At 44.6% G+C, this 9133-nt stretch overlaps 1 protein-coding gene across 2 annotated transcripts in view; it reads left to right on the top strand.

The window, feature by feature from the left end:
• The first annotated feature begins 3313 nt into the window (after positions 1-3313).
• Positions 3314-9133, top strand: part of Ino80 (INO80 complex ATPase subunit) — a 99642-nt gene continuing 93822 nt past the window's right edge. Inside the window, exon 1 of one of the 2 annotated variants that reach the window (XM_040746059.1) lies at positions 3314-3993. The gene's annotated coding sequence lies outside the window, so the exon portion shown is untranslated. The remainder of the gene's footprint in view (positions 3994-9133) is intronic. The other variant, XM_040746058.1, reaches the window with a different exon arrangement.

Raw genomic sequence — 9133 nt, 5'->3', positions numbered from 1 at the left:
CTGTTGGGGTTCTTCATTTTTCACCAGAAATTCCTCCTTCTAATTGGGTTATTTGAATAGCAAAGTTTTAACCTTGTTTTACAATTCTTTTAGATTCTTCAGCTTGACGTTTTGTGCTTGTATAGTGTGTATTGTATGCACATGGATGTCTGACCTGCTTCAATCACATGGAGTGCAGAACAGACAACAGATATCTTTCTCTATTACCTTCCATTTTATCAGTTTGAGACAAGGTTCCTTATTGAAAGAATGGGAAGTTTTTGGGTAGGTTGGCTGACCAGTGAGGACTTAGAATGTGCCTGTCTATCCCTCAGCACTAGGATTACAAACATACACCGACATATATATAGGGTATGGGTGTAGTGGCATCTTGCCTCGACAGTGAACTTGTGGTAGTGGCCACACCCTTTGGGTGTGGTTTCAGGTACAGATATAACCCTTTTAAGGTAGAGGAGCTGCAGGCTCATGCTCTCTTGGGTCTCCAAGAGCATCCATCAGAAGGGTAGAGACTGCATCTTCTGGAGCAGGAAGTCCACGGCAATTTTTTACTCTTATCTGTGTAAATTCTTCCCCAATAAAACACCTATTTATTATTTATCTTGGGTTTAGTGAACTCATTTAAACCCTGCCTTCACATGGGTGCTATGAATCTGAACTTATGTCCTCATGTGTGAAGAGCAAGTGAGTCACCTATTTCACCTTCGGCAATTTTTAATTCTGCATCCTTCTCTCTTACAGTATTGCACTGATTTCTTAGAGGGGCTCATCACTGCTTCTATCCTCTAGTTTCTAATAATTCTTTGTTTCCACCCTAAAATATGAATGCTCCTGCAAGCCAGGCCTGTCACTTTATTTTCCATTGCTCTTTCAAATCCTGTGTTTGACCTGTTACAGTGAACTTTAAAAGCCATTCTCTCCTAGGCATTATAAAAACATAAAAACTCCCCCAGATTTGGTGTGCATGAGTGTGGATGCATGTATGTATATTATAGGCATGCATATAGGAGTTACTGATGATTGTGAGTCACCCTGTGGATGCTGTGAACCAAACCCAGGTCCTCTTCAAGAGCAGTCAGTGCTCTTTTACTGTTGAGCCATCTCTCTAGTCCATAAGCACATTGTTAAAGTAACAGCCACCTTTTGTAGTTTTCATTTTATCATCAGGAATGTTTTGGCTGATAAAACTGATGTTTATCTTTTTTTGGGTGGGGAGGGATTCTCAGGTTTGGCATCTAGACGTCACCAGTATGTCTGACAGATTACACTCCAATTTTTTTTGAAGGGTCATCCAGAAGTTTTTGAATAACCTCTAATGCTCTGTCAAGATTCTGTAAGTTTTATGGATAGGTATCTTCTATACATTTTAAGAGCCAATTCATAGTCAGTTATGTATCATACACTATGTACTGCAGGGACAGATTCATTTGCCTCTAGCAGGATTCAGTGGACACACTAGATAGTTTATAGTTTCAGGAGCACCTGAATCAGTTCAAATGAGGTGCTAGGTAGCTGAAATGGAGGCAAACATTTTTCGTGTGGGATGGGTATCTTGTTATGGATATTACTTTTAGAATTAAATTGATCAGAAGTAGAAAATAATTGTGTGTGTGTGTGAGAGAGAGAAGGGAGGGATGGAGGGATGGAGGGAGGGAGAGAGAGAAGAGAAGAGAGAGAGAGAGAGAGAGAGAGAGAGAGAGAGAGAGAGAGAGAGAGAGAGAGAGAGAGAGAGAGAGAGAGAGAAAGCACACCTTCAGTTTAAATCTCGTTTTTTTTTTTTCTGCATGGGCATTGCTGGCACCTTGACCAATTCATTGGGCACCATGACAGGTGGGGGTCCATTCTCTCAACAGTTTTTTTGCTGTTGAGCTTATGGTGGGGGAGCCACTAGCGGACTTTGAGCATTTGTAGTTGTTTCGCATTTGGTACCAATCGGGGCAAGATTAGGCTTTTTGCCTCTAGAAACATGACTTTTGCTTCTTTACCGAGCAAGCTTTTTTTTTTTTTTTTGCAAAACAAGGCTTCTTGGAGGTCTTCTTTTCACTTGTCTTCTCTCTTTCAAAGATAATATATGGGCTTCCCTCTGTAATCGGTTTGATTTTTGCAAAATCATTCTTGTAATTAAAAAAATTACATCTGTGTGTGTGTATGTCGGAGGACAATAAAGAGGAATCAGCTCTCTCCTTGTACCATGTGGGTTCAGGAGTTGAACACACTTTGTCAAAATTGGCACCCAGTGTTTTTATCCACTTCACTGTCTCGCTGGACCCTCTTACAAAATAACTGTTACTATTAACTGTATAATTTAAAGTCTCGTTTACAGGTAATTTTTTTCTCCCGAATTTCAGGCAATTGGAGACCAAGAAACATTCCATCAGTCGGGAGGCAAAGGCAGGCGGTTCTCTACGAGTTCGAGGCCACCCTGGTTTACAGAGTGAGTTCCAGGATGGCTTGGGCTACACAGAAAAACCCTGTCTCAAAATAATAATAAAAAGGAAAGACATTTTCTTTTTTTTTTTTTTTCGAGACAGGGTTTCTCTGTATTGTTTGGAGGCTGTCCTGGAACTCGCTCTGTAGACCAGGCTGGCCTCGAACTCACAGAGATCCACCTGCCTCTGCCTTCCAAGTGCTGGGATTAAAGGCGTGCAACGCCCGGCTAAGAAATTTTCTTTTTTTACCAGTCTTTCTTTTTATAAACAGTTCAGTTCCAAAGCATGTGAACTGAACCAAATTGGAGTCGCTCAATGCACGGTTCGGACAATATTAATCCAACAATCGATTCTTGCAAAAACGAAAGGGTGGAGACCAACAATTCTTTATACTTCTCCAAACCCAGTATCTATCAAATACAGATGGGAAGAGAGCTGGTCATGGTGGCGCACACTGTAATCTCAGCACTTGGGAGGCTGAGACAGGAGACTCTCCCTGAGTTTGATGTTAGCCTGGGCTACAGAGCGAGACTCTGTGTCAAAACAAACCCAGACAAATAACAACTAAACAAAATCACATACAATCTCCCCTCGCCCCCAAATTCTGCGGCCGCACGTGTGGTGGCGACTCACCCCGCTAGGGAAATGAAAAGTGCATGGAAGGTTCAAGCGCCTCTGTGCCAACAGTTTTGAGCCAAGGGTCGGCAACGCCTTCCTGAACACGACTTGGGGACATCCCCAAGGCTAACAACTGTCTTGGCACCTACAAGGGTAAGCCCAAGCTGACTTCAAGGTCCGCCCACTACCTGGAGCGAACTTCAGAGGGAGCGTCAGGTAGCCCCTCCCACCGGCTGCCCGCAAGTACAAAGTTATTCCTAGGATCTTGGGCGGGTTCCATTGACGTTACTTCCGGGAAAAGTAACCTTTCTTTGGCGGTTGCTGGGCCGCTGAGCTCTCGCGACATTTGCTCCCGCGAGATGTGCTTGCTCACTCCAGCGATGACATCCTCCTCCTCCCCGTCGCCTTTCGGCAATCTTCGCCAGTCCCAGCCCCGACCAATCTGCACTCAGATAGTATAGATGAGGGTCTCCCCCAGAACTTCGGTCCGCGAGGGGCATCAGGCGGCAGCGGCGGGGTACAAGCTGCACGAGGCCGACCCTAGCGGCACTGTGGGTGGACACGAGCTGGCGACTAGCAGAGAGCGTGGGCGGGGCGGGGGTAAGCCAGCCGAGTAGCTGCTCGATTGTTCTGGCCTGGCTATGGCGCCTCTCCTCCCCCCCGCCATGGCTCCCCGTGTCCCTGCTCCGCTCCTCTCAGTGAGTGAAAGTGGCCGCCGCCGCCGCCGGCCCAGCGCCCGCAGCCGCCTCAGCGCCGCCGCCATCTTGGGGTCCCAGGAGCCGCCGAGGGAGCGAGCTAGGAGCGTTCCCGTCCAACGCAGTCACCGTCCCTCGGCCTCAGAGAGCGAACCGCGGCTACACAGTCGGCGGGGCGACCCCCCCCTCCGGACCCCGCCCGCACCCCACCCCCCCTCCGCCGCCGCCGCGGCGGCGGGGCCCCTCGGCCCGAGGTGAGGTTGAGTAGACGTGGGCGGGTGAACGGAGGGGGTGTAGTGTAGGCCCCTATGCGCCCCTCTCTGCGGGCTACGACTGGGCCGCGTCTTAAAGGGGCCGTCGCCCCCGGCCCTTGGATTTGTTGGGGTTAGTAGAGAGGATGGGTGTGGACACTCCCCATAGGGTTGGGACCTCAGAGACCTGGGCCTCGGCTTTTCTCTCCTACCTCTGGAGACTTGGGGTCATGGGTGACCTCAGCTACCCGAGGAAGGCCGTGGAGCACCCACACGTGGGGAGTGTTAGACCAGGTGCACGTGGGACCCGGTGGGGCGGTGTCGTGCTAACACGTGTGTGGGTTTGGAGGTGGGGAGGGGCAGGGCGGAGGCTTGTGGGGCTGGACTGGGAGCCGGCTGAGGGTTCTACCTGTCAATTTAAACGAATGAGATCTATGGGCTTGATAGTACAAGTATCAGTTTATAGGGAGCGAGCCGCGATACGGGTGAATGGTGCAAGTTGCTGGTTGGTGTTAGGGACAGGCTAACACGTGCACAGACTTAGAAATGTGTCTGTGACGTCCCTTCTGGGTTTTTGAAGCTTTTGCATCGCGGCTAAGCAAGTGTCATCTTATTTTGACAATTCCTTCTTGATCTTGCTGCTGAAAAGTACTACTTCCGTAATCACGGAGGATGGAAGCCCCCTACAGTTTAGAAGTTGGATAGAGCCGAAGAAGGCATTTAACTATTTTAGTTAAGAACCAACTGTGCTCAGGATTCTTTGATTTACGTTTTTGTACTTGTTAGGAATAGGGGAAGAAATTTTGAGGTTGAACTCTTTAAAACATCGCTGGTGATGAGCTTAGTTTTTAAAGTTGATTTACGTTCCTAATTTTCATTGTGGCTTTGTAGTGATGCCGGTCCCTGGTCCTTGGGTCTTAGTCGTGTGCCCTCCCCTCTCCCCGCCCCCTCCTCTCTGTTCCCTCCCGCCCCCTCCCCTTCCTTCCGGTCTTGTCTTTCTTGTTTTTTATGTTTGTTTTTGTTTTTGGCCGGTGTTGCCTGGAACTTGGCGGTCCTCCTGCCTCAGCCTTCAATGTGCTGAGATTGTACACGTCCATGCCCCCCCACCCTTTTTCAGAGATGATCGCAGTTAATTAGACACATAGGCACAGTTCAGAAATTTTCAGTATATGCAGAGTTGTATACCTATCAACCAATCTACTTCTGTCTTATAGATTTGTTTTTTTGTTTGGTTTTTCTTTTGAGACTGGTTCTCTTAGACAGGGTTAGAGTCTGTAGCTCTCCTGCAACTCACTTTGTAGACCAAGCTGGTCTTCAGCTCTCCACAACTCACAGATATCTGCCCATCTTAAGCCTTCTGAGTGCAACACTGTGTCCAGCAGATATGCCTACTCTTGACTTTCCCATTTTATATAAAAGGATGCTAATATATGTACCCACTTTTTACTAGCTGCTTTCATGTAACATATTTTCGAGGTTCATATATGGTATAACATTACGCTTTGCTGCTTTTTTATTGCTGTTCCTTTTTTTTAAGTGATATTTTATGTATGTGTATGTGAGCCTGAGTGTATTTAAGTACCCATGTGTATACAGAAGCCATGGAGTTCGATTAGAAGAAGGTATGGACCCTTTGGAACTGGAGTTACAGGTGGCTGTGAGCCATTGTGTGGGTGCTGGGAGCCGAACCTGTGCAAGAGCAGTTAGTGCTCTTTCCTATTAAGCCCTCCTCTCCTTGTTCCAGTTGTTTGAGTCAGGCTTTCACTAGCCCAGGGTAGTCTTGAACTCATAATCCTCTTGCCTCTGCCTCCTGATAAAGGCATGCATGAGCTGTCCAGTTTTGTTAGTTTTGTTGTTTGGTTTCTTGTTTTTTTTTTTTTTCTTTCTTTTTTTAAATGCTGGAAATTCACAAGCTCCATCTTCCTATTAAACAACAATTTGAAATTGTTAAGTTGGTTTTTCTTGGCAATGGCTTCTGCATCTTTGTATTTAACCAATCTTTGGTTAAAACCTTCAAAAAATTTCAAAGCGCAGAACTTGGATTTGCTTTGGGCTGCATTATGGTGAATGCAGGCTAATGACAGTGTGTAGGGGCTGTCTCATCCTCTCTCACAGACCCTGTTCTGCCTCACTCTCATCTGAGCATTGTTCACTTTGATCTGTCTCTTCTGTGCTGGGTAGTTAGATCTATGGTGGTTTTGTCTGTCCTGCAAAAGCAGAATTTTTTTTCCCTTGTTACTATTCCCTAAACAACTATTCATGTAATACTTACATGTTACACTTATTCATAACCTAATGGTGACTTATGGTATATGTATATGTATGGGTTATGTCATTTTGAACATCTGTGGATTTTGGTATGAGAGAGCACTGGAACCAGATCCCAGGATACTGAATTATGCAGTGCAATCATGAGTGATTTGGGAACTACATACATATAGGACCATGCCTTTGCCACATAGCTCAGGAGTGTAGTAGTTTATACAACTGGATTTATATAAGCCCACTGTATGATGCTTATATGACAACAGAAGTAGCTCAAGTTCACATTTCTCAGAATGTATCTTTGTCATTAAATGATGCATGTATGTGTCTAGTAAAATCTGCATATCTTTAGATTTTGTTGTTTTTTGGGGGGTGAAATATGTCATACTTTTAGCTTGAGATAGTCTAGAACTTATGGTGTTGACTGTGCCAGCCTCAAATTTTCAGCAGTCCCAGGTGTGAACCACCATGCCTCACTTCTACTTATGTTCTAATGTAAAATTTGTTTTTAAGAGATTAAATTCCATTGTTTTAGTTTACTGTGTTCTTTCCTCTACATCAGTGGTTCTTAACCATTTCAAACCTGCCACCCTTTCATACAGTTCCTCATGTTGTGGTGATCCCCAATCCTAAAATTATTGTCATTGCTATTTCATAACCAGTTTTACTACAGTTAGGAATCATAATGTAAATATCTGTGTTTTTCAATGGTCTTAGATTATCCTGAAGGGTTGTAACCAACAGTTTGAGAACCACTGTTCTACATTTTGAGAAGAATTCAAGTTTAGTGTGTGTGTGTTTATTAATTTTTACTTAGTGATTGTTTGCACATGCCACATCACACATGCAGAAGTCAAAGGACAATTTGCACGACTTGTAGGGGTCATGCTCACTGCATATGAGTTCCAGAGGTCAAACTCAGTCCATTTCGGAGGCAATTGTCTTTACCCATTTAATTAATCATCTTGCCAGTTCTCAAGCTAGAGTTTAATATCTTTTTTTTTTTTTATAGGAAATGTAACCAGAAAAAAATTCTCTGACTGGGCTGGGGTGTATCTCAGTAGTAGAGTGAATGCTCAGGGCCTTGGATTTGATCCGTAACAGTAGTAATAACACTACAATAGTAATAATAATAACCCAAAAAACACTGGTGATTGCATGCTCATAATCCCAATATATTGGAGCCTAAAGCCAAGAAAATCCAAAGAGTTTTTTGTTGTTGTTGTTGTTGTTGTTTGTTTTTCTTGAGACAGGGTTTCTCTGTGTAATAGCCCTGGCGGTCCTGGAACTCATTTTGTAGACCAGACTGGCCTCAGAGATCCACTTGTCTCTGCCTTCTGAATGTTGGCATTAAAGTCATGTGCATCACCACCTGGCCTCCAAAGTTTTTTTGTTTGTTTTAGGTTTTTCGAGACAGAGTTTCTCTGTGTTGTTTTGGATGTTGTCCTGCAACTCGCTCTGTAGACCAGGCTGGCCTCGAACTCACAAGAGATCCGACTGTCTCTGCCTCCCGAGTGCTGGGATTAAAGGCGTGCTCCACCAACGGCCGGCAGGTTTTTTTTTTAATGATTTATTTATTTCCTGTGCATTGGTGTTTTGCCTGCATATATGTCTGTGTGAGGGTGTCAGATCCCCTGGAATTGGAGTTTCAGATAGTTGTAAGCTGCCATGCAGGCAGTGCTCTTAATGGCTGAACCATATCTCCAACCCTGAGAATCAAGTTTAAGCTTGAAGTCAGCCTGGGCTACATAGGGAGTTCAGTAAGCGCATCTACCCACTGAGCCATCTGGTATTCCAAAGTCAAGTTTTAAAGTTGATTGATAAGACTCAGAATTTGGATGTTTAGCATTCAGAAGATGAGAAAAGCTTAGGCATTGCTACTAAAAAACCTTTTAAGAACCAGTTAGTGCTGGGGATGTAGTTTGGAAGGATGCACAAAGTCTTGGGTACTACTTGATATAAGGCCACCAGCTTGGGTTATTTCCAACCCTGTCTCTAAAATTAAGTAAATGAGCTGGGTGTGGAGACAGAGGCAGGTGGATATCTGAGCTTGAGGCCTGCCTGGTCTACAAAACTAGTTCCAGGACAGCTAGGGCTACACAGAGAAACCCTGTCTCAAAAAAAAAAAAAAAAAAAGAAAGAAAGAAAAAAGATGATGTTGGGCATGGTCAGTACCACAGGAGCAGGCGGGGTGGATATCTCACCACAATTCCCTTTTAGTCTAAAGAAAAAGATTTAGTCTTGATGTAAAACTATATGCAAGCCGGACGTTGGTGGCACACGCCTTATCCCAGCACTCGGGAGGCAGAGGCAGGTGGATCTTGGTGAGTTCGAGGTCAGCCTGGTCTACAGAGTGAGTTCCAGGACAGCCTCCAAAACAATACAGAGAAACCCTGTCTCGAAAAACCAAAAAAACAAAACAAAACAAAACAAAAAACTATATGCAAAGGTAGCAAATATCAAGTATGCTCTAGGAGAAGGAAAAGTAAGAACACACACACTTAGGACCTATTGCCAGTGAAGCAACAGGAGCAAAAGGCAAGAGCTATATAAATGGATAAACATATAAGCTAGTTAACATGATCAGTACTTTATTTCAGTCTTCACTAAGCTTGGTTGGTTTCTATCCCTGTTTTACAGATGATAAAATAAAACTCAGTAAAATCAGGTGGCCAGTAAGTGGCAGTGTTCTCTTCTTTCATTCCCAGAAATATTCTAAAGAGCATTTTCGTTTGTTTGAAGTAAGTTCTCTTGTAGGCTAGGCTGTCATTGGAAGCTAATCTTGAATTCTTGGTCCTGCTACCACCTACGAAGAGGTGGGATTACAGACATGTGCCACCACCCTCAAAACAAACAAAAAAGCAGTAAGAATCTCACT

Source organism: Mesocricetus auratus, unplaced genomic scaffold (genome assembly GCF_017639785.1).
Source record: "Mesocricetus auratus isolate SY011 unplaced genomic scaffold, BCM_Maur_2.0 Super-Scaffold_100004, whole genome shotgun sequence".
Lineage (NCBI taxonomy): Eukaryota > Metazoa > Chordata > Mammalia > Rodentia > Cricetidae > Mesocricetus > Mesocricetus auratus.
The sequence above is the reverse complement of the archived record's forward strand: the minus strand, read 5'-3'. Positions and strand labels throughout refer to the sequence as shown.